Source organism: Delphinapterus leucas, chromosome 3, assembly GCF_059928025.1.
Source record: "Delphinapterus leucas isolate spDelLeu-1000000601 "Yukka" chromosome 3, BTC_Dleu_Yukka2, whole genome shotgun sequence".
In the NCBI taxonomy this organism is placed as follows: domain Eukaryota; kingdom Metazoa; phylum Chordata; class Mammalia; order Artiodactyla; family Monodontidae; genus Delphinapterus; species Delphinapterus leucas.
In genome coordinates, this window is record NC_143131.1 from 111183751 (window position 1) to 111209450 (window position 25700).

The 25700-nt window shown below is 43.0% G+C and overlaps 1 pseudogene across 1 annotated transcript in view; it reads left to right on the top strand.

Moving 5' to 3' along the window:
* Positions 1 to 9586: 9586 nt before the first annotated feature.
* Positions 9587 to 25700, top strand: part of LOC149749640 (uncharacterized) — a 75024-nt pseudogene continuing 58910 nt past the window's right edge. The window contains exons 1-3 of the transcript XR_016392559.1: positions 9587 to 9714; positions 9794 to 9920; positions 18977 to 19087. The product of XR_016392559.1 is annotated as an uncharacterized LOC149749640 (transcript). The remainder of the gene's footprint in view (positions 9715 to 9793; positions 9921 to 18976; positions 19088 to 25700) is intronic.

Here is a 25700-nt window from a genome sequence, read left to right on the forward strand (position 1 = left end):
TTCCTAGAAACACAAATTACCAAAATCATCTCAAGAAGAAATAAAATCTGAACAGACTTAAAGAGATTGAATTAATAAACAAAACCTCCCAACAAAGAAACGCCCAGAATCAGATGGCTTCACTGGTGAATTCTACCAAATATTTAAAGAAGAATTAACACCAATCCTTCTCAACTTCTTCCCCAGAATAGAAGAGGAGAAGACACTTCCTAACTCATTCTATGAGGCCAGCGTTTCCCTGAGACCAAATCCAGACAAAGACATCAAAGGAAAAGAAATCTATAGATCTAATCCCTTTTGAACATAGATGTAAAATATTCAACAAAATACTAGCAAGCCAAATCCAGCAGTATAATAAGAGAATTACATACTGTGACCAAGTGGGATTTATCCCAGGAATACAAGGGAAGTTCAATGTACAAACATTAATTAATGTAATACAACACATTAATAGAATGAAGGTTTTAAAAAATGATCATATAAATTAATGCAGAAAATCATTTGATAGGGAATTCCCTGGTGGTCCTGTGGTTAGGGTTCCATGCTTCCACTGCAGGGGGCACGGGTTTGATCCCTGGTCAGGGAACTAAGATCCTGCAAGTCACGCGGTGCGGCCAAAAATAAAAATCATTTGACAATATCCAACACCTTTTCTTGATAAAAACAAAACACTCAACAGACTAGAAATAGAAGGGGAATTCCCTCGACATGACAGATGGCATCTATGAAAACCTCATAGCTAATGTTATACTCACTGGTGAAACTGAAAGCTCATCCCCTAAGATCAGTAACACAACAAGGATGTTCATCAACAGAAGGATGGCCACTTCTGTTCAACACTGTACTGGGAGTTCTGACCATAATAATTAGGCAAGAAGAAGAAATAAAATGTAGCCAAATTGTGAAGAATAAAATAAAGCTACAGTAATCAAAACACTGCGGTACTTGCAGAAAGACAGACATATAGATCAATGAAATAGAATAGAGAGCCCAGAAATAAACCTTCACATACATAGTCAAATGATTTTTTTAAAAAAATGCCAAGATCGGGCTTCCCTGGTGGCGCAGTGGTTGAGAGTCCGCCTGCCAATGCAGGGGACACGGGTTCGTGCCCCAGTCCGGGAAGATCCCACATACTGCGGAGCGGCTGGGCCCGTGAGCCATGGCTGCTGAGCCTGCGCATCCGGAGCCTGTGCTCCACAATGGGAGAGGCCACAACAGTGAGAGGCCCGTGTACCGCAAAAAAAATAAAAAAAATTTTAAAATGCCAAGACCATTCAAGGGGGAAAGGACAGTCTTTTCAACAATGCTGCTTGGAAAACTGGATGTCCACACACAAAAGAATGAAGTTGGACTCTTACCTTTTACACCATATGCAAAAATTAACTCAAAGATGGATTAAAAAAAAAAAAAAAAACTAAACATAAGAGCTAAAACCCTAAGACTTTTTAGAAGAAAACATAGGGGGAATTTCCATGACACTGGATTTAGAAATGATTTCTTGGATATGGCACAGGCAACAAAAGAAAAAAATAGGTAAATTGGACTTCATCAAAATTAAAAACTTTTGTTTATGTCAATTACATCTCAATAAAGCTGGGGGAAAAAGTTTTGTGCATCAAAGGACATTACCAAGAGATGAAAAGGCAACCTATAGAATGGGAGAAAATGTTTGCAAATCATATTTCCAATAATGGGTTAATATCCAAAATATATAAGGAACTCCTACAACTCAACAATTAAAAAAAGTTTTTTTTAACGGGCAGAGGACTTGAGGAGACATTTCTTCAAATAAGATATACAAATGGCCAATAAGCACATGAAAAGATGTGCTAATCATTAGGGAAATGCAAATCAAACCACAAATAAGATACCATTTCACACCCAGTAGGATAGCTGTTATTAAAAACAAAACAAAACAGAAAATAATAAGTATTGGTGAAGATGAGGGGAAATTGGAACCCTTGCGCATTGCTAGTGGGAATATAAAGCAGTGCAACTGCTATGGAAAACAGCATGGCCTTTCCTCAGAAAAACCAAACACAGAATTACCACATGATCCAGCAATTCTAGTTCTAGGTATACACCCAAAGAAATTGAAAGCATAGACTTAAACATATTTGTACACCTATGTTTACAGCAGCATTATTTACAATAGACAAAAGGTGGAAACAACCCAAGTGACCATCAGCAGATGCGTGGATAAACAAACTGTGGTATATATACACACAATGGAATACTATTCAGCCTTAAAAAGGAATGGAGTTCTGAGACATGCTATAGCATGGATGAGCCTTGAAAACATTGTTAAGTGAAATAAACCAGACACAAAAGGACAAATATTGTATGATACCATTTATATGAGGTACCCAGAATAGTCAAATTAATAGAGACAGAAGATAGAATAATGGTTACTGGGGGCTAAGGGGAAAGAGTTAATGGGTAAATAGTTTCAGCTTGAGATGATAAAAAAAAACTCTGGAGATGGATGGTGGTATTGACTGCACAACAATTTGAATGTACTTAATGCCATTGAATTGTACACTTAAAATGGTTAAACTGGGACTTCCCTGGTGGCATGGTGGGTAAGACTCCACACTCTCAATGAGGGGGCCTGGGTTCCATCTCTGGTCAGGGAACTAGATCCCACATGCATGCCACAACTAAGGAACCCACGTGCCACAACTAAGACCTACTGCAACTAAATAAATAAATAAATAATTTTTAAAAAGCTTAAAATGATAAATTTTAGGTTACATATATTTTACCATAATAATTTTTTTAAAAGAATTGTTCAAGTATAATGGAAATAAACATTCTTAAATATTAAATTCAAGCAATAAGGTACCCATGAATCCTTTTTGAAAGAAATTATTTAAAAATTAAAGCCAGCCCATTATTAAATGAATCCATTCACAACCCATATAACAAAGAGCTAATTTACCTAGCATAAAAATATCTACTACAAATAAATAAGAAATCAACAACCCCAATAGGAAATTGGGCAAGAAATATAAATAATACATAGGTATTGAAGCACAGATGACTTTTAAACATATGAGAAGATTCCATACCTCTCTCCTAATAAAATACAAATGAAAACTATACTGAGATATCACTTTTCACCTGTCCATCCATCCTCCTCTCTGTATAAATGCAAAGAAAAATGTATCTAATGATATTTTCCTAATATTAGTAGTTATAATTTTTAGATAGTAGGATCTGGGGAGCTTTTAAAAACATCTATTGTTGTATTTGCTATAGTGTTTATATTCCTTATAATGAGCATGTACACATTTTTAAGTAGCTTTAGTTAAAAAATAAAACTGGAGGGCTCCCCTGGTGGCGCAGTGGTTGGGAGTCTACCTGCCGATGCAGGGGACATGGGTTCATGCCCCGGTCCGGGGGGATCCCACATACCGTGGAGCAGCTGGGCCCGTGGGCCATGGCCACTGGGCCTGCGCATCCAGAGCCTGTGCTCTGCAGCGGGAGAGGCCACAGCAGTGAGAGGCCCGTGTACCACAAGAAAAACAAAAAACAAAACAAAAAAATAATAAAACTGGAGGTAAATATGCAAGATGAGGACAAAGATGAATTATTTTCTGCTGTGTAATTTTGAGTATTTTTTTTAGACTCCTCCAACCCCCTCCCAAACTTTCACATATTTTAATGTATTTCAACTCCTGACATGACACACTTCCAGTTTTATATTTCTTTTTGACATTCCTGCCTTCATACATACATCGTCCTCCTTCATCTCTGATTATCCTAATTCTATCCCTGTTCAAGGTTCACCTCAAAGCACATCCTCTTGGGAGGCACTATAGCTTATTGGCTAAGTGTCCACACCTGGAGCAGATATGTGGTCCCTGAGGTCCAAAAGTAGGCTTCTCCACTTACTAGTTCTATAAGTTTGAGCAACTTACTTAACCATTCTGAGACGCAGTTTCCTCATCTGTAGAATAGATGATCGATCTAATTAGGTTTTTATAAGGATTCAACCGGATCATGCATGTAAAGTACACAGCAGAACTAAATTTGTGTTGAAAATAATATTGCTATTCCTCCTGACCCCCCCCAATGTAATTATTGACTCTACAAATAATTAATCTTTATTTTCTGTTTGGTTTCATGAGGGGAATTATAACTACCTTTGGGAGGAAAGACAAGTCTTCTACCCCTAAAGTACTTAAGTAGTACATTCACTTTACATTTGGTAGTTTTTCTTTTTGTTCAACAGATATTTTTACTCATTCATCCCTTAATGAGAGGCAGACCCCTCAGGAAAATATAATTCATGATGCCCACACCGACTTCTTTTTCTTTTTAGTCCAAGCAGATTAATGGTACCTGGGCTTCTCGAAAGCTTTGGTAACAAAACATGTAAACTCACTTACTGTCAGCCTCCAGCCTTCACAGTGAGATGGGTTTGGGCTGTCTGGTGTCTGGGATTAGTGAAGGAAATGTATGACCTATGAGAAAGCTCAGTAGTAGTCATGATCTGTGTTCAAGCCTGTTTCAATGGGATAAGCCAATGTTGGACCAGAAGAGCTCTGCCCTCTCACAGGTGATTCACTCAAACAGCAAGTCTCCACAGCAAGGTCATCCTATGCCACCCAGCTCTCCAGAGGCACCTTGCTCAGGGAGAAAGATGTCAGAACAAGAGTGCCTTTTGGTGTGCTAACTTCTTTTCTGTACAGAATGACAGAGATTTCCATCTGTATTGCCAAATATATGTCTTTCCCTTTGGGAACACTTATAAAAGACTAGTTCTTTTCCCCAGAGAACCAGGGACACCCAAAGCAAAATTATTTACCTTTGATTGTTCAAGAACAATTGCTCACCCCTGTCTTTCTTTTTTTTTTTTTCTGTGGTATGCGGGCTTCTCACTGTTGCGGCCTCTCCCGTTGCGGAGCACAGGCTCCGGACGCACAGGCTCAGCGGCCACGGCTCATGGGCCCAGCCGCTCCGCGTAACGTGGGATCTTCCCGGACCGCGGCATGAACCCGTGTGCCCTGCATCGGCAGGCGGACTCTCAACCACTGCGCCACCAGGGAAGCCCTCCCTTTCTATGTTTTGACTTTTGCCTCCTCCTCAAGAAAGTTAAGAGATATTTTTGCAATTGGCAGGTCGTATTTTTCTAGAGGCAAACAGTTATAGTATTGAGTTCTAAAGTGAGGTTTGAAGGTTATCCATGGAACAAGCGTTTTATAAAGACACTAGCTCACACAGAGGACATAGCTGATAGTTTAATAGTAAAGCAGAACATATCTTATGAATGGGAAAGTGGATACAGAGGTCCCCTGCCCACCTGACACCTCACCCAACATGGGCAGAACAGAACCCCTACAAAACTTGGTCCTTTTCAAGATTCTCCAACTCAGTGAAGGACATCATTGTGTCAGTTTGAGTCCTCCTAGAGCAGACAGCAAGATGGTATTAAATGCGTGAGTTTAATGGGAAAAATGTTCATGAAGTGTAAAGAGGAGAGAGAGCAAGAGAAGGCAGAGAGAGACTCAGACCACGATGCAGGTATGTCCCCTGTGAAAGGGGAGAGGGAAGGAAGGAGGATTAGGTAGGAAGATCCTCAAACTGCAGAGCTCTGAGAAAGTGCTGGCCACACTGATGGGAAGCCCCAGAATACAGATTTCCTGTTGGAGAAGTCCCACCTTGGGCAGAAATGGCCTGGCTCTTGTACCCATACTGTGATCATTCATTGACCGGGAGCAGCCAGAACGTGAGGCCTTGTGTAAATACTGCAGTGGATCTGAAGGTGCCAGTGGCTGGAGGCTCTCAGCTAACTATATTCATTGTAGAAGGGTCTCTTGAAGAGAGATCTGAGTACCTACATTCCTGCCACAATCATTCATTCAATTACACAACCTGGGAGTCATGCTTGGTATCTCCTTTTCCGTTATCTCTAAGACCCAATCCATTGCTAAGTTCCTGACCATTTTACCTCCTAAACAGCTCTCACATCTGTCCATTTCTCTCTGTCTCCCCTACCACTACCACCATCATCTTGCTCCCAACAGGTGACCATCTTTCAATCCATTCACCACACAACAGACAAAGCAGTCATTTCAAAACACAAGTCAGATGCTACAACCCCTTGCTTAAACAACATAGTGCTCATGGGATAAAGACCTAAGTCCTGAGCATGACCTTTAAGGCCCTACCTGTTATGGCTTTGCCTTACTCTATAGCCTCCTGTGGACTTGGGTTCTTCTTATGGCTCAATTGACCCTTTGAGTTTCAGATAGACAATGGTTCAGATCCAGCCTTCTTCCAGTTCTCCAAATGTTCCAAGTTCTTTCCTGCCTCAGGACCTTTGCACATGCTGTTTCCGCCACTAATTATCTCTTCTCCAAGCCCATGCCCCTTTACCCAGTTAACTAATCCTCATTCCTTAGCTCCCAGTTCAAACAACCCTTCTTCTGAGAAGCCTTCTAGGACCCCGCCCTCCCACCCCTCCAGAGAGGTTCAAATCCTTCTCATAGAATGAAATGCCCTTTGTAACATTTAGGATGGTATTCTATAATTGACTGATTATTTGGTTGTCTGACTACATCACTAAAGTGTGTTTCCTGAGGGCAGAGACTGTGTCTATTTTCACTCATTATTGAATCCCCAGGATTAGCAGAGCGGCTGCATTTTGCAGTTGCCACAAAATACTTGTTGAATGAATGAAGTATCTAAAAGAGTTTTTTTTATTTTTTTCCTTTTTATTTGAATCACACCAGGTGTTTTCTTTTCTAACCATTTCTTTCCATTTATACTGTTCTCTAGCTGTGTTGCCTGATCTCCTCCACCCGAGCATCCCCACTCTCTGCCCATGATAAAGTTTTTGAGTGCTGGCCTTGGACTTGGGTTTTCAGGTCTTCATTGATGAGCACTACAGGCCTGGATAAAGTGCTTGCTGCAGAACCTGCTATTGCATAAGATTGTATTCTAGATTTAGAAGGTCAGGGAGGGTAAGAAAGAAAAGAAAGTGAGTTGCCCTCAAAGAATTGGGATACAAAATCAAGTCAATCAGAGCAAAGATATGCTTCCATAAAGCGAAATAAGGACTCCAGGACTTACAAGGCCTAACAGTACTGTTATTCAGTAAGGCCTTATTTTATCTAAAAAAGAAATGTGTCCATCTGAGAAGGAGCAGCCCATGTAGCATAATAAAAAAGATGTGAGTGTTGATCAGGCACCATCCCGAGGAGAAGGGCCAGCCAGGCCAGCAGGAATGAGTGCCCAGTCCCCCCAGCAGGTCATCTGACCTTTGCTGTGGAAGAAGACGCAGCAGGCTACCCAAGCCTGATATCATTAAACATTTAAGGCAGATAATTCACTCTTCCGATTCTATTTCAAGCTCGCCAAGCCACTTTCTGAAAATTAGGCTCCAAACTGCACAGTTCAAAATGCACAAAAGAGAGTGCATTCATCAGGCAAACTCTAGAGTCCAGTGTTCTGGGCGGTTTTGCTTCTAACAGGAATAGTTAAGCTCCAGGTTTTGGAATCAGCCTTTATTTGAACCCTGACTCTACCACTTATATACATATTAACTGTGTGACCTTGGGGATTGCCTTCATTTTTTTCCCCCAACTGAAAAAAGATGGCAAGGCACTACAGGACTGTAGAGAGAATTAAATGAGGCAATGTATGTAATGCACTTAACATAGTCTAGCAAATAGTTAATGAAATCAATAAGTTTGCATCCTGATTTTACACTTTGCTGATTTTTAGTCAACGCTGGAACACTGAAAGATGAAATGTTTGACCCCACAAGGTTGAAGACCAAATCTAGACCTTGGGAAATCACCAAGACTCCAGGCTAGCCATCACCTCCCGGCACCTCTCTGTTCCCATGTGTAACATCTATAAAAGGTAACCAGGATTTGGCTTTATTTTCTTGTGACTTTTTTTTGTCTTTTCCTGCCCCTCATCTCCCAGACATACTTTTTTTTTTTTTTGCGGTATGCAGGCCTCTCACTATTGTGGCCTCTCCCGTTGCAGAGCACAGGCTCTGGATGCGCAGGCTCAGCGGCATGGCTCACGGGCCCAGCTGCTCCGCGGCATGTGGGATCTTCCCGGACCAGGGCATGAACCCGTGTCCCCTGCATCGGCAGGCAGACTCTCAACCACTGTGCCACCAGGGAAGCTCCCCAGACATACTTTTGATGTAACTTTAGCTCTACTTTGCTCTCACGGAGTCAAGAATTATTGTCCTATAACAAGGAAGAGGCTCCAAGGCTTGCCTTGATGATTTTTTTTTTTTTTCCTTTTTGCTTCATACCACAGACCAAAAGCATCATCTTCTGGAGGGGGAAACGTGTTTTTCTAAGGTCATCCTTTGGCCTGCCCCACTGCCCCACCTGCTCTTGAGGGAAACACTGCAAGGACACATGAAAAGCCACAACATCAGTCACAGATCAAGGCCTCCATCACACAGGGAATGTGCCCAAATTACAAACAGGCAAACCAAAGTAACTGGCAGATTAAGCAGTTTGTTTTGTTTTTCTGTTCCAGTTATCACACTGCTCTATGACAAAAAATAACAAAGAAACACATGGCAAATTGTTTTTTGGGTACGGAGTCTTGACAGTGTTTTTCGGTTTCTACAGAAGTGCTTACAAAAGTATTTTTCAGCTGTCAGTGGCTGATGCTGGACAGAGCTGTAGAGACTTCTGTCAAACTTTGTTAGCAGTGGCATAATTATAGGGGTTAATTGTCAGGCTAAGTGTGAGGTGCCTTCCAAAAAGACTGCAGTGCCCTCCCCATCCCCCCCTCCAGTTCTTCTAAGTGAAGATAACAGTTCGAACTTTGAAAACTATCCTTTTATCAACTATTAGAGAATGTCTATCAAGCATCCAGAAAAACAATGATTTGGTCGCTGCCCTCAAAGAACCCACCTACAGCCTAATAGAAAATACCAAATATTTAGTCCCTTATATCGTTTCATTTAATTCCCACAACCCTGAGGTAGGTATGGTTATTATCCCCATCCTACAGGAGAAGAAACTAAAGCTAAGGGAGTAAATATTTTGCTCCAAATCACACAGCCAACAAGTGCCAGAGTCAGGGCTTTAACCTGGAATCTCTAAATCCTCGGGTATTGATAGGCACCACTCAGACCAGGATTCCAAACCTTAAACTTGCTGTTCCAGTTTTTCTTATCAAACGAAGCGCCCCTCATTTCACCGACATCATTGACTTTTAGTTCCCCGCTGACCCAGGATGAAGAGCCTGGTACCTCGTGGTCAGGAACGGGCTGTCAGCGGTGCCTGTGCCCCCAGCGGGGCAGAGGGACCAGTGCGCATGCCTAGGCTGGGGAGCGCCGGACTCCCGGGGTCTGAGAACGAAACCTGCAGCAGTTCCCTCAGCACCTCCCACCGGGACCCCTCAGAGGCTTGCCCCCAAACGCCCAGGCCAGCACCCGCCTGCTCAGGCCAGAAACCCACGAAGCGCCGCCGGCAGTCAGATCCCGGGCCCGCCTCCAGCTGCGAGGCCCCGGCGGGCGCTAAATGAAGGGCAGATGAGAAAGCAGCCCGGGGGGATTGAGTCGCCGTGGGCCGCGTAGCCGGGCGAGGGCGCAATGCGCGGCCGCGACGTGCGCAATGGGCTGACTTTGGTGTCTCGGGTGGACGTGGCTCCAGCCGAACGCCGCCCGGACAGCCACGTGCAGACCCGAGGCCCGGGCCCCCGCCTCTGGCTGACGGCCCCGTGCTCCGCGTTCACCGCGCGCTCGGGCTCAAGCCCGCCTCTCGGCCGCTTTCACTTTCGCTTTCGCTTTCCTGCCGAGAGTGTTGAGGAAAATGAAAGTGGCGGTGTCCAACAGCCGGCGTATCAGCCGTCGGGGCGAGGGGCGCAGGGTGCGGGGCGGTGGGCCTGGGGCTAGCGAGCTGAGGCCACAGCCCGCGCCCGGCGAGGTAAGCGCAGCCCTTTCGTGGTCGCCTCGCGGGCTCCTCCTTGCGGATCGCGCGGGCGGGACGCCAGGCGGCCGTTGGGCGAGGGCCGGCCTGGCCGGGGGTTCCTGCGGCGGGGCTGGGAGGGCCTGAGATGCGGTACCGCTGGGCTCTTGTGGCTCTGATCCTCCAGGCAGGGCTGAAAGCCCAGGGCGGGGTGGCGGGGGGCTTGGACAAACGCGCCAAGGATCTGGCTGCGTGGGGTCGAGGTGGGGCGGGGGCTAGCCAGGCCATCGCTCCCATCACACGTTTTCTTTTTGTAGAAGGCCGACACCCACCCCACCCCACACCTCCACCGAGTTTCTGTAAAAATCAAAGTGGGAGGATGTATGTAAAATGCTGAGCAGCATGTCTCACCTGAGCCCAGCAGGGAGGAATTCATAATTTACGCCTTCTTATCTCTATCAAACTCCTCTGCTTGGGCACGCAGCCCCATACCTGGCTTGTTTGGCTACGTTTTTCAGATCTGGTGTACTTGGGCTCACCTGGGGTGCCTTTCAGGTGTTCCCTGAGCTGGCAAGCTTGCAGCTCATCTCTCTTGGTCGTAGGCATGGAGAGTAACTAGGCCAGGATGCCGCTCCCTCCCCAAGGCTCTGCCCAGGTGAAAACAGGGGCTGACTCTGCAGGGGCCCCAACCCCAGGGCTGGCAGAAATGGTCAGGGGTGGATGCACTCGGGGACTCAGTCCATCCCAAACAGGACACTTTCTGTCCACTCCGTCCACCAGCAGAAGGGTGAAAGATGAATGCCCAGGTCTTTGCCCTTGGTCATGCCAGCTCAAAATTGGGCTCCACCTCAAGGCTATGGAGACAGCCGCTGCCCTTGGGTGTCCCCCATTCCCTGGCAAGAGAAAATATATATGCAAGGTGCCCACAAGACCAGTTGTGTAGATGGGAGAAGACCCTAAGTGTTAGGAGTAAAGTGACTAAATCGCAGGCACTTGACTTACATTTGAGTGATGATGGTTTTTGTAGGCAATACCAAGAGCACCCCCCTTTTACTCAACTTTTGTCTCAGCCTAATCACATGGATCTGATCGTAAGGCCCATTACTGAAAGAACACTTGAATAAACTTAACTTTGAAAACAGCCTTGACAAAAGATCAAGGTCCTAATTTTTAAAACATGGAGTTCCCCCTCTGTACACCCCTTCAGGGTGGTGGTGAGTATTTATTGCTTTTAGAAAATACCACCTTTATCATGAGCCAGAAAATCAGATTCTTTGATTTTGTGATGTACTTTCAATGAGCTATTCCTTTTCTTTGGAATTCGTTAATGTCTCTTCTCTCTCCTATTAACTAAATTTAAGCTGAAATGCATGGTTCTCTCCCTTTCCTCTCTTCTGTCTGCGGGTGGAGAGGGAGAGGGTTGTAGTAGACACCATCCACAGCATTTTCACCACCCCAAGTTCTTGCTTCCATGTTCCTGAAAACTGAATGAATCCGCTAAAGACCGTGCAAGCCTCCCTACTACCTTCTTTTCTCGTGGCTTTATTATTCATTGGTTTAGCCACCAGCATGTGATGTACTTTATTACATTTTTCACAAGAAAATAATGCATGGGATTTTATTTTCCTTAGGATCTCAGGCCTTCAAAATTGAATTGCTCGTACTCTTCAGTCATGGCACACTATAACCCTTGGTCCATTTAGAGTCTGTCATTTCATTATTTCCTTTTATCCTCCATTTCTCAACACGCTCCTTCCCATGCACGCACACTTAGGCAACCATGGTGACATATTTGTTTGTTTTACAAACTACCTTTCCTTATATCTTCTCAGAAAATGTGTATCTTTGAAATGTATGTCATGTTTTGCTTTTTTTGTACTTATCTAAATAAGTACTGCTGTGCTATAAATCTCATACTGTTTCTTTGTTTCCCTCAGCATTATGTTTTTAAGTCGAACCATATTGACATATGTAAGTCTGATTCATTAATCCTGGCTGTTGCATAATTTTCTATCAAGAGTGTACACCGCAAGTACTTAACTAGTCCCCCGGAAATAGACATTAAGTGGCCTCCAACTCCTTGCTTCCACAAACAGTGCTGCACCAGATATCCTTTCCAGTGTCTCTGTGTGTTCTCCGGCAAGAATGTCTCTGAGATAGATAGATCCATAGATAGGTATGAGATTGCTAATTCTGGGATACTTGTAGGATGTCTTTTACTAAAAACTGCTACTTTGTGCTGCTGAATGGCTTCATCAGTTTCCTCCCACCAGGAGTCCATGAAGAGTCCCTTTTCCAGTGTCTGTCAGCACTTATTATTATCTAATTTAGTAATTTTTTGTCAAACTAGTAGGTTAAGCAGTACTCCATTTCTGTTTTAATTGAGCATCTCATCATATTGTTTTGCCATTTGTGAATTGCCTATTTGTCTCATTTCTCTTCTTTTAGGTTTCTGATATTTTCTATCTGGTTTTCATTTGATCCTTATATATTGGTATGCTCACTAAGATGTTAATCCTTCGTGAAATGTCAATGTTGTAAATCTTCCCGTAGTCTGGTCTCCTATCTGTTAGCTTCATTTATGGTCTCCTTTTTATTATTATTAACAACTTTATTAAGATATAATTTACATACCATAAAATTCACCCATTAAAAGGATACAATTCAGTGGTTTGTGGTATATTTACAGAGGGTGTAACCATCACCATAATCTAATTTTAGAACATCTTTATTACTCCATTAGCAGTCATTCTCCAGTATCCCTTAATATTCCCCTCCCCAGCCCTAGGCAAGCACTAATCTACTTTCAGTCTCTATATACTTGCCTATTTCTGGACATTTCATATAAATGGGATTGTAACAATATGTGGTTTGTTGTGACTGGCTTCATACACTTAGCATAATGTTTTGGAGGTTTATCCACACTACAACATGTATCAGTAGTTTGTTCCTTTTTTAAAAAAATTTTTGGCTGCATTGGGTCTTCGTTGCTGCACGCAGGCTTTCTCTAGTTGTGGCGAGTGGGGGCTACTCTTCGTTGTGGTGCGCGGGCTTCTCATTGCGGTGGCTTCTCGTTGCAGAGCACAGGCTCTAGGCATGCGGGCTTCAGTAGTTGTAGCACGCAGGGTCAGTAGTTGTGGCTCCCAGGCTCTAGAGCATAGGCTTAGTAGTTGTGGCGCATGCGCTTAGTTGCTCCGTGGCATGTGGGATCTTCCTGGAGCAGGACTCGAACCCATGTCCCCTGCATTGGCAGGCAGATTCTTAACCACTGCACCACCAGGGAAGCCCCAGTTTGTTCCTTTTTATTGCCCAGTATATTCCATCATGTGGATTTATCATGTGGATAAACATTTTGTTTATCCATTCATCAGTTGAGGGACACTTAGATTGTTTCTGCTTTTTGGCTATTACTAATAATGCTTCTATGAACATTCGTGTACAAATTTTTGTGTAAACATATTTTCACATCTCTTGGGTATATACCTAGAAGTGTAATTGCTGGATCATATGGTATGTCTTTGTTTAAACTTCCAAAGTAGCTGCAACATTTTACAGTTCCACTAGCAATGCATGAGTGTTTCAATTGTCTACATCCTCACCAACACTTGTCTGTATTTTTGATTATAGCCATCCTAACAGGTGTAAATTTCTAGCTCATTGTGGTTTTAATTTGCACTTCCCAGATGGTTAATGATATTGAGCATCTTTTAATATGCTTATTAGCCATTTGTATATCTTCTTTGGAATAATGTCTATTCAGATCTACTTGGAAAATTTGATTGTCTTTTGTTATTGAGTTGTGTTATTTATATATTCTTTTTTTTTTCTTATGACGTCTTCCGGAATCATCAAGGTGTCTTTGTCCCCATTCCTTCCTTCCTTCATTTCATTTAGTGACTTGGAATTCTGTATCCTATTAGGAGCCCTCATTAAGTTCTAAGCATAGGTAAACATATTTTCCTATAAATGCTAAAAATTAATCAGAGTGTCCAACTTCATTTCAAACATAAGAAACTTTTTAGCATGTTTTTAATCCTCCTCTCCCACAGGCACATACACATGTGTGTCTGCCTAAGAATTATTGAAATAATCTGGAAGCTTCCTATTGTTATTAACTCTTCATGCTTCAAAATACGCTTTTATTTTTCTATTTTAGAAGTCTTAACAGTTGCATTAATCTGTAACCTATTTGTGCAGTTGCTTATTACACCAAGATAGGAAGGCTTAAACACATGTTTATTTTAGAGTTTTCTTTGACTTACTGAAAAGTTTTAGTGATTTGTGTCTCAGGAGTAATGCCTCTCTGGGTCTCTTATTTCTCAAAAGTATTCTTTGGAATCCATGCTATTCTGATCCTCATTTGACCTTTGCCTGCACAAAAGCATTCTAAAATATTTGCAAATGCTAAAGTCACTTCCTCATGTTTTACTGAGTTTACTTTAGCTTGGTTAAACCAAGTGCAATATCAGTTTGTGTAAATTTACCACTAGCTGAGGTTCATATAATTGCCCTCCCCAGGGTCAGAAACTGGCTGGAGGAGTATGAAAATAGCTTTGAAAATTCAGCTGCTGAATATCTTACACTAAAAAGCTTAACATTTTAACATTTTTGTATATAACAGTATCTGAGGGTGAAGTAAAGTGGGCACTCTCATAGTAAAACTATGGTAAAACTAACTTGGATGGAGTTTATCAAAACCTTTTTAAAGTGTCCATACATTTTATCCCCGTAATTCTGATTTCAACATGTATCCTAAAACATGTTTGCCTTTGGGCTTATTTCAGGTGGTGCAGGGTAATTCTAGGCGGGATACATTTGCAGCATCATCTAACACTGACTCCCGTGGTAACAAAGTTATTCCTCTGGTCAATTCCTTTCCAATCTTCTGACCAAGGGGAGGAGAAAAATCTCAGCTTGGAGCTAAATATGTCTTTAACACCTTGTTAAGCCTTCCTAATCTCCCACTTGATATAAAAGGATGAGCAAAGGGATAGCAGCATCAACTGTATTTTCGTGACACTGTTGTGGTTTTCCATTGTATTTATTTATTGTGGCTGCCTTCATTTATGACATTTGATGCTGGTTTTCCATTGACAATAGTAAATAAGGTTTGCTTTTAAAACACTTTTATTTAAGGGCAAAAATGAGTTGATTTAAAGAGAAATGTTAAGTACAGTACAGATGGCATTTAATTATGGCAAAATAATAATATTGTTGTATGGATGACTGAAAGGTGTGAAACACAACCCTAAGAAATAATCTGAGCTTCAGACACAGATTTTAAATGGGGAGGTGTTCTTATATATGGGGCTGTTCTTCCCAGTGTGACTTCCGTTATCATAAAGTTAGAAACCACTCCGTTGTTTAACAATAAGGGATTAGTTAAGTGATTTTGATACCATGGAAAATAGTGATAGAATAGTGCCAACTCTTTAAAGTATATCTACTGACATGGAAAAATTATATACTGTTAGATAAAACAAAGCTGGTTGCAAAAGAAAAATATGCACACTATCCTAATGTTGTTAAAAAGAAAGTGTGTATGTGTGTTTGCCTGTGTGTTTGTGTGTGAAAAATTGGAAGAAATATTTACAGATAAGCTATCTCTGGACTGTTGGGAGTACAGGAAATTTTTGGGGTTTCCACTAATAAACATATGTCACTTTTGTCAACAGAAAAACAATTTAAACATATAACTATTTTTAAATTAATGTGTCCTAACCTTAACAGGACTGCCTGGTATTTTGCCATCTGCAGGCACTCCTGGGTCCTTATATGCTCCTAGAATCTAGTTAGGTCCCTGTGGCCTCCTGCAAAGCCATGGGAGGATGACAAGACTTTCTTGCCACCCTTCAGTATCCTCCAAGGTATTTGTCTTGGTGGGTATATATTTATACTTTTGGAGTAAAATAGAATATATCTAAAATCCTTTGAAATAATTTTTATTGCCTCTTCTTCTCAATAGCCCTTTTAGGCTGGACCAGATTAGGATCCCACTTTTTCAGTAGACCTGAATCATTAAATAGCAATGGAGGAAATGCTGAGAGAGGGTCTCCTAGTTTCTCCTTTATTCTCTTTCTTTAACTTCTGCATTATGCTACTGACCGTGAAATTTCTACATGTTAGATATAATCATGGTTCTGTTTCATCTGGGTTGAAGATAGGTATATTTATTTATTTTTATTTATTTATTTATTTTTGCGGTACGCGGGCCTCTCACTGCTGTGGCCTCTCCCGTTGCGGAGCCCAGGCTCCGGACGCGCAGGCTCAGCGGCCATGGCTCACGGGCCCAGCCGCTCTGCGGCATGTGGGATCCTCCCAGACCGGGGCACGAACCCATGTCCCCCGCACTGGCAGGCGGACTCTCAACCACTGCGCCACCAGGGAAGCCCGAAGATAGGTATATTTAAATTTAGATGCCTCCTTTCCAGGATTACAAAATCTCTCTTAGGAAGAAAAAAAGGTTCACTGCAAGGCCTAATGCTTGGCAGAAACAATTGCTACTTTTTTCCTAGTCGAAATTCTGAGAGTGTTAGTTCTTAGAGTGTTCCTGGAAATCCCTGGACTCCTTTGTGGGAAAGGGGCTGGCAGGTCCCTGTTAAGTGAGCAGATGGTGTCTCTATCTGGAGGTGGTCTTACAGCCCTAGTGCAAGCTTCCGCCTTCTACAAAGGGTGGTAAGCGCTGCCCAGGGTGAGCCAGGCAGGTCCTGAGCCTAAAGAAGGCCTGCTGCTGCATTCCAATAATGTCTGGAACTTGACTGGCTGACTCCTCCCCTCCTGGGGTCCTTCAGCTCCTCTCCACCTCACTGCCACCGCTGTGGTTCAAGCTTTCACATCTCTTGTCTGGATGACACAGTGATCTCCAGCTGGTCCCTGCCTCCCCTTCCCATAACCTCTAGCCTGTGTTTTACAAAAACCAGCGTGTATTAGTCTCCTGTTTTTGCTGTAACAAATGAACACAAAATTAGTAGCTTGAAACAATCCAAATTTATTATTTTACAGCTCTGAAGGTTTCAGAAGGGCCCTTTTCCTTCTGAAGACTCTGGAGCAGAATCATTTTGCTGACTTTTCCAGCTTCTGGAGGCTTCCTGCATTCCTTGGCTCATGGACCCTTCCTCCACCTTTAAAACTAACAAGTCTTTCTCACACTGCATCACTCTGACACTCATCTGTAGTTGAATCTCTCTTTGTGTCCCTCTTATAAGGACACTTGTGTTTACATTGGGCCCACCTGGATAATCTGCCCATTTCGAGATCCTTAACCTAATCACATCTGCAATGTCCTTTTTGTCATGTAAGGAGATATATTCATAGCTTCCGGGGATTCAGACATCATCATCTTTGGGGGGGCCATTATTCAGCCTACCACATAGTGTAATCTTTTAAAAACACAGGCATCCAACCATCTTACTCCTCTGCCTAAGGCCCTTGTGTGGTGCTCCAGTTCTCAGAGGATAAGGACATCTTGTGGCTGGGAGTGCTGTGCAAGAGCCCCCATCCCTTCTCCACCTCCATCTGCCTCCTCTCTCCCCACTCTGCCTCTGGCTTGCTGTCTGTGACCTAGCCTTTGCACATGGTCTGCTTTTTACCAAGGATGCTTGTCCTCCTCCCACTCCATCCCAGACTTCTGAGCTTCCTAGGATGCTCTCACTGGGACCTGTGCCATTCTGCTATCACAGCTACCATGAGTTAACATCTTTGCATTTATTTGGGTGATCATATGCTTCTCCTGTGTGAGTAAGTAGCCCTTACAGGCAGGGGCCATGTCTATTTTTGGCCCATCATTGCATCCCAGCATAGTGCCTACTTGTGGTAGATGGTTAATAAGCACTTGGAAACGAATGAATAAATGAATGAATATTAGCAGCATTGTCATCACTCTCTATCCCCTTTACCCTGCTTTTTCTTCTGTACAACATTTATCACCTCTTCTGTTGTGGCCCCCCTCCACCAGAATGGAAGCTCTGCGAGAGCAGGGGCTTTGTCTTTTGTGTCTATGCCGCCATTCCCAGGTTCCAGAGCAGTGTCTGGTCCATAACAGGCACTTGATAAATATTCAGGGAATGACTGATCTGGAGGATGCTCAGAATCTCTCACAGAGTTTTCATAGTTGACCCTTCTTTGAAATCAGGTTTTATGAAGGTTTTCATTTTAATTATTCAGCCTAACTCAATAATCAGGCAAATTGACGGAGACCTCCTAAAACATTCACCTATTTTTTTTAAAAAAATTTATTTATTTATGGTTGCACTGGGTTTTAGTTGAGGCAGGCGGGCTCCTTAGTTGCAGCTTGCTGGGTCCTTAGTTGCGGCTCCAGGGCTCCTTAGTTGTGGCTCACCAACTCCTTATTTGTGGCATATGAACTCTTAGTTGTGGCATGCATATGGGATCTAGTTCCCTGACCAGGGATTGAACCTGGGCCCCCTGCACTGGGAGCGAGGAGTCATCCACTGTGCCACCAGGGAAGTCCCTCACCTATTTCTATGAGGATTAAATGAGTTAATAAATATAAGTCATTCAGAGCAATGTCTGGCACATGTGTAAGGGTTTGCTGCTGTTGTTAAGAAATACTTGAGGACTTCCCTGGTGGCGCAGTGGTTGAGAATCCGCCTGCCAATGCAGGGGACACGGGTTAGAGCCCTGGTCTGGGAAGATCCCACATGCTGCGGAGCGACTAAGCCCGTGTGCCGCAACTACTGACCCCGCACTCTAGAGCCCGTGCTCTGTAGCAAGAGGAGCTGCCATAATGAGAAGCCTGTGCTCCACAACGAAGAGTAGCCCCTGCTTACTGCAACTAGAGAAAGCCAGCATGCAGCAACAGAGACCCAATGCAGCCAAAAATAAATAAATAAATTTATTAAAAAAAAAAAAAAACTTGAGCCCTTGATCATTTAGAACTTTTACTATGTCTGTCACAACTCTGTGGTGGGGTCCCAAACACAGAACTGAGTGAGTTCTGTTTCTTACACCCGGACAGGACCCAGGTCTTCCAGCTGCCTGGGGACAGGCCCAGGTTGGGGGCTTCAGGTGGATGATTTGAGCCATAACTTGTGTTTTTTCTGTTTTGCCTGCAGATGGCAGCAGGCCCTGGACTTCCCTGCACTGCAGGCCGTCGTGAGGCCGCAGAGAAACAAGAAAATGGACTCCCTCCTCCTGAGGACAAGAATGCCAGCCACCAGCCATGGGTGAGCTTAGAGGTTGACCAGAGTTTTTCTCTTATTTGTTCTACATTATTTGGTTTTTTTGTGTGTGTGTGTGTAAGAATTGGTGCAAATCACACATGTTTGATGTTGAGGTAGTTTGTTGATTTTCACAGTTTGTTTATAAAAACAAAAAAACAATAGCAGTGAAACCAGAAGTATTACTAGAATGTTGCAGAGGGGATGCAGGGCAAGGGGGCCATCCTCTGCAGTGTGAGTGTGGTGTCCCTTCCCTTCTGCTCCTTGGGCCTGTCCCCTTTTGTCATCCTAGGAGATGGTACCCACCCAGACAGTCCCTTTAATTCAACAAGTGTGTGGTAAGCCAGAAATATGAGGTGTTCTTTGCGTGGACTTCGTTGGCCTTCTTCCAGTTGCTCATAGGGTGGACTGTTCATGTACTGCTGGAGAGCCATCCCTGGCCCAGCAGGGCCCAGGGTTTCTGTCTGCTTGCCCTGACTTTGCAGCCCCTTTGGAGGGCTTCTGCATCTGATCTTCCCTCTCATCCCACAGCTGGTAATTTCACAGCTCTAGTTTATCGATCCTAAGACTCCCCATTTAGTGTTATAATCTGAGCAGTTTGAGTGGAGATTGTTTATATTCTGTTTCCACCCTATTTGTTAGCTTTACCCTCAATAGACACTAATTCTAAGTTTTATATTTGGGAATAAGGGTATTTTCTGTCCTTAACGCTAAGGGCAACTACACCACTTATTGGCATTCTAATGAGGGGTCTAGCAAAAGCCTTCCTTGATTATCAGCATCTTCTTGGTTTGGTGGTGTCCTTCCCTTACCTGCAACCCTTTAGGGCCCTGCCTGACAAAGTTTCTCTGACACCTTCCCTCAGTGTTGCAAGTCTTTCTTTGCGAGGAACTTGATGATCCCCACCTTCACCCAGCCTGTGCCAGCTTTGCCACAAGCCTCTGTGCGTTAGGCACCATGCTCCACAGTTTACATCTTATTCAATCTCCACAAAAACTTGGTCAAATAATTCTTTTGTTACAAATATGGAAACCAAGACTCAGAGATTAGATTACTCACAGAGCTAAAATGTAGCAAGCCAGAGGGGCAGCCCAAGGTCTCTGTAGCTCTTGCCTCTTATCAGAAAATTAGGCTGACCACCTATGGGTAGAAGATGAATTATATTTGTTCTTATAGACTGAAAAAGGAACAAAGTGAAATTAATGGGAAACCACATTATAATTCCCAAACAACCCCCATCTCTAAATTTACTATCCTAATTTTACACAGTATTATTTTTCTTTCTTATTTAACCTGAATTGTTGGCACACACTGGTAAAATTTGCCTTTATTACTGTTTGCCTTATATGCATCATTATGTGTACCAATTGACGCAAGGTAGTTTAATTGTTCATTTGAAGAACCTGTAACCTCCATAAATTGGAAAAGTTTGATTTCAAAAATTTGAAAATTCTTCCTCTGTACCCAGGAGGTTCACTGACTTGTTTGAGGATGAAGACACTGACAAACCCTAAACTCCCTGAGCATAACTCTGTCTCAGCCTAGTTCTAGTAACTGAGGCAACCCAAGTCTAAATTGTCAAAATCAACTGTTTTATAAACCAGGTCACTCATAAGTACCTGCTGATACCTGAATGTTTTAAAATATTACAGTTAAAACTGCGGTCAGTGAAAGAAAAGCTGTCCTTTGTTCTGTGGGACCTTTCTGAGCACTGCTTTGGGGCACTTATTCTCAGGCCACTCAGGACAAATAGCCTCAAGGACACATTAACTCTGGATGTTTCAAACTAATAGACTTATACAATAGTCTCACAAACAACAGTCACTAATTTGAGATTGTGGGGTATTTTTTCCCGTGTCCTCTTTTTAAAAAAAATTTATTGAAGTAGAGTTGATTTAAAATGTTGTGTTAATTTCTGCTATACAGCAAAGTACAGCAATGTATTCAGTTATACATATATATATTCTTTTCCATTATGGTTTATCACAGGATATTGAATATAGTTCCCTGTGCTATACAGTAGGACCTTGTTGTTAGTACACTTTATATATAATAGTTTGCATCTGCTAATCCCAAACTCCCAGTCGTTCCCTCTCCCATCCCCCCTTCACCTTGGCAACCACAAGTCTGTTTTCTATGACTGTGAATCTGTTTCTGTTTCGTAGATATGTTCATTTGTGTCGTACTTCATTTTATTTTTTTAAATAAGGTTTATTTTATTTTTAATTAATTAATTTATTTTTGGCTGCATTAGGTCTTCATTGCTGCGTGCAGGTTTTCTCTAGTTGTGGCAAGCAGGGCTACTCTTCATTGTGGTGTGTGGGCTTCTCATTGTGATAGCTTCTCTTGTTGCGGAGCATGGGCTCTAGGCGTGCGGGCTTCAGTAGTTGTGGCACATGGGCTCAGTGGTTGTGGCTCACGGGTTCTAGAATGTAGGATCAGTAGTTGTGGCACACGGGCTTAGTTGCTCTGTGGCATGTGGGATCTTCCTGGACTAGGGCTCAAACCCATGTCCCCTGCATTGGCAGGTGGATTCCTAACCACTGTGCCATCAGGGAAGCCCTGTGTCGTATTTTAGATTCCACATGTGGGTGATATCATATGGTATTTGTCTTTCTCTTTCTGAGTTACTTAGTATGATAATCTCTAGGTCCATCCATGTTGCAAATGGCATTATTTTATTCTTTATGGCTGAGTAATACTCCATTGAATATACATACTACATGTTCTTTATCCATTCATCTGTTGATGGACATTTAGGTTGCTTCCATGTCTTGGCTATTGTGAATAGTGCTGCTATGAATATATGGGTGCATATATTTTTCGAATTATAGTTTTGTCTGGGTATATGCCGAGGAATGGGATTGCTGGATCGTATGCCAACTCTGTTTTAGTTTTTGAGGAATCTCCATACTGTTTTCCATAGTGGCTGCACCAATTTACATTCCCACCAACTGTGTAGGAGGGTTCCCTTTTCTACGCCCCCATCTTCAGCATTTGTTATTTGTAGACTTTTTAATGATGGCCATTCTGACCAGTGTGAGGTGGTACCTCATGGTAGTTTTGATTTACATTTCTCTAATAATTAACGATGATGAGCATCTTTTCATGTGCCTATTGGTCATGTGTATGTCTTCTTTGGAGAAATATCTATTTAGGTCTTCTGCCCAGTTTTCAATTGTGTTGTTAATTTTTCTTTGTTATTGAGTTGTATGAGCTGTTTATAAATTTTGGAAATTAAGCTCTTGTCGGTCGCATCATTTGCGAATATTTTCTCCCAGTCCATAGGTCATCTTTTTGTTTTGCTTATGGTTTCCTTGCTGTGCAAAAGCTTATGTTTGATTAGGTCCCATTTGTTTATTTGTGCTTTTATTTCTGTTGCCTTGGGAGACGTACGAAAACATCAGTACAATCTATGTCAGAGAATCTTTTGCCTGTGTTCTCTTCTAGGAGTTTTATGGTGTCATGTCTTATATTTAGGTCATGTCCTCTTTTTTTTAAAACAGCTTTAATGAGATATATTTCTCATACCATGCAATTCCATTTAAAATGTACAATTCACTGGTTTTTAGGCTGTTCACAGGATTGTGCATTCATCACCAGAGTCAATTTAGAACATTTTCATTACCCCAAAAACAAACTGTACCCCTAAATTATCACCTCCCCAATCTCCCCATTTCCCCAGCCCCTGGCAACCACTAATTTACTTTGTTTCCCTATAGATTTGCCTATCCTGGATCATATAAATAGAACCATACAATATGTGGCCTTTTGTGTCTAGCTTCTTGCACTTAGCATGATGTTTTCAAGGTACATCTATGTTGTAGCATGTGTCAGTACTCTATTCCTATTCTTTGCCAAATAATATTCCATTATATGGAAATACCACATTTTGTTTATTCATTCATCATTTGATGGACATTTGGGTTATTTCACTGTTTTAGCTATTACAAAAAATGCTGCAATGAGCATTTTTGTGTACAGGTTTTGTGTGGACTGTGTTTTATGACTCTGTAAGCTGTAGTGACCAAGTCCTGTTTTTAAAAATCTGAGAAAGGAAGAGAACTAAGTTGGTGTTTGAAATTTAAAGGGACAGTTTCTATGTGTAGATGTAGAACTGCATTCAAAAAGATTATCTATCTAATATGAGGTTAAAATCAAACGGTAGTAGATCTAATTCTTCTCCATATCACTTGAGTTTTCTAAGCTCTGTCTTTTAATATTCTTGCTTAAAAAAACACAAGAGGGCTTCCCTGGTGGCGCAGTGGTTGAGAGTCCACCTGCTGATGCAGGGGACACGGGTTCGTGCCCCGGTCCAGGAAGATCCCACGTGCCACGGAGCGGCTGGGCCCGTGAGCCATGGCCGCCGAGCCGCGCATCCGGAACCTGTGCTCCGCAACGGGAGAGGCCACAACAGTGAGAGGCCCGCGTACCGCAAAAAAAAAAAAAAAAAAACACAAGAAAGAAATATGTATTGGTCCTTAGGTCTCACTTGAAATAATGTAGAATTCGTTTGGGTGGAGGGTTGTGCAAGTACCTTTTTCCAGATGTCTTTAGCAAGTGGGTGGGGGAAGTGGAGGCATGGATCAGAGAGAGGAACAAGGCAGGAGGAGAGTCTGGGGTGGTGTTGGTTCAGCTTCGCCAGGGCCTACGCTCATGGTCACAGGGCACTGGGCAGTCATACTTAGTGTGGCTATTGCTTGTTATGTGGGTGATGTGCTTTATAGCTGAGTGCTTCTGTGTCCAGTTTCACTCTGCTTCTGACTCACAAAGCTCTGGTGTTGGGCTGTTGGTTTTTAGTAAAAGCAGGTGTTGGGAAGGATATGTTGAAGGGTGAATCAGCCCCTAAGGGACTCTGAGAGACATGGTCCTAAAAACATTTCCTGGCTGTTTGTTGTGTTTTTTTTTTTTAAACACCAGTTAACAGTTTTCAGTTTAACTGTGTTTTCCTTCCTGAAGTCTTTAAGTGAGACTAGTACTTGTGATTTATTCTATGTATTGTTTTCAGGGAGTTCCTTTACTTGTCAACTCTGGGCTGGAGGTAGAGGTGGGTTTTTTTTCCACACCAAGTATGCAGAAATAGAGATGATTTGAATTTGTCTCCAATTTATTTTTATATCTTTATTTTCCTTCCCTTGGGTAATAGAGGTCATATTTGGGAGCATTTTAACTGAATTCTAACTTCAGGTGAGTCAGTCAGCAGGAATTTTTACGTATTATTTAATGCCTCGTTGGGGGGGACATCATAAGAGAAGAGACCCTCAAGGATCTCTTGATCCTTGTGCCCTCAAGGATCCCACATTCTGGTTGGAGAGTCAAAACTTTATTGCTATCTGTTAACATGCAATACTTACACAAGTGAGTGCCCAGAAAAGCCCATGTCAGGGGAGACTTGGTGAAGCTTGCCCCTGGGCTTTGGTAGGCTCAGGTAGGAGAGGAGAAGAAGAAGGCTACAGGTACACAGATGTGAGACAGAGCAGCAGTTTGACAGGGGGTCGGAGGGACCATACCCGGTACACTGGGTTGACTGGATTTTGGTGGTGGTGGGATTTGACTGTCAAGCCAAGGAGTTTCACTTTAAATATCATAAAGAATAGGAAGGGAAGACTTTTGAACAGGAGGACAAGCTTACTGTATAAAGTAGGGGCGTTTATTTCCATTTTACACCTGAGGAAAGCAGTGTTTTTCAAATACTGTCTTTTCAAAAGATTCTCCAAAATCACATGGCTGGTAGAGGTTGGATCTGCCAGACCCCAGAGTCCACACACACGCCTGCCCCTGCACTGGCCTGCGTTATCTGCAGAGCACAGGCTGGTCTCCGGATCACCAAGGCTTCCCGCAACTCCAACCTCATGTGACCCTCTGAATCTATACATGACTGCATTTTTTTGTTAGTGTCACTCCCTGGGCTGAACTCATCTAGGGGAGAAAGGGGACTTTGGGTAAGTCACTTCCCAGCCTATCTGAGGCCCTGGGAAAGCAGGGGCAGGAACCCAGCCAGGCCTTCATGGTCTGCACAGCAACAGTCTGGACAAGTTCCAAGAGCTGCAGAGATTGTCAGGGGAGTTTTGGAGCTACAGGTCCCCAGGCATGTCTCCCCTCCAAAGTGGGAGCTGCAGGGCAGATCGAGATCGGGGCAGGGTGACAGCACAGCTGCAGCCACAACACAAATTGACTCTTGCTGCTACCCTAATCCTCCAGCTCGGGCAGGAGAACATGAGGACTTGGTTTGTATTGAAGTTTTCCATTCATTCCTTTGTTTATTCCTTTATAAAGTATTCAGCAAATAGTTAAGCACCTAAAAGTTATCAGTCTGTGGGCTTAGAGCAGCGAACAAAGCAGCCTGCCCTCATGGAGTTTGCAGTCTGATTCCGGAGACAGGCAATACTTTATAGAGTATCTGGGAGCAGTAGGTGCTATGAGTAAGAGTCAAGCAAGGAAAGGGGTTAAAGTGACAGGCTAGTCCAGGAAGACTTCTCTAAGGAGGGGGTCTTTGAGCAGAAATCTGGGTGAAGCCAGGGAGCAAGCAATGTGATTGTCTGTGTTCCAGGAAGAGGGAACACCAAGTTCATAGCCCTGAGTTGGGATTGCTGGCAGAGCAGGAAGGAGGCGGGTGTAC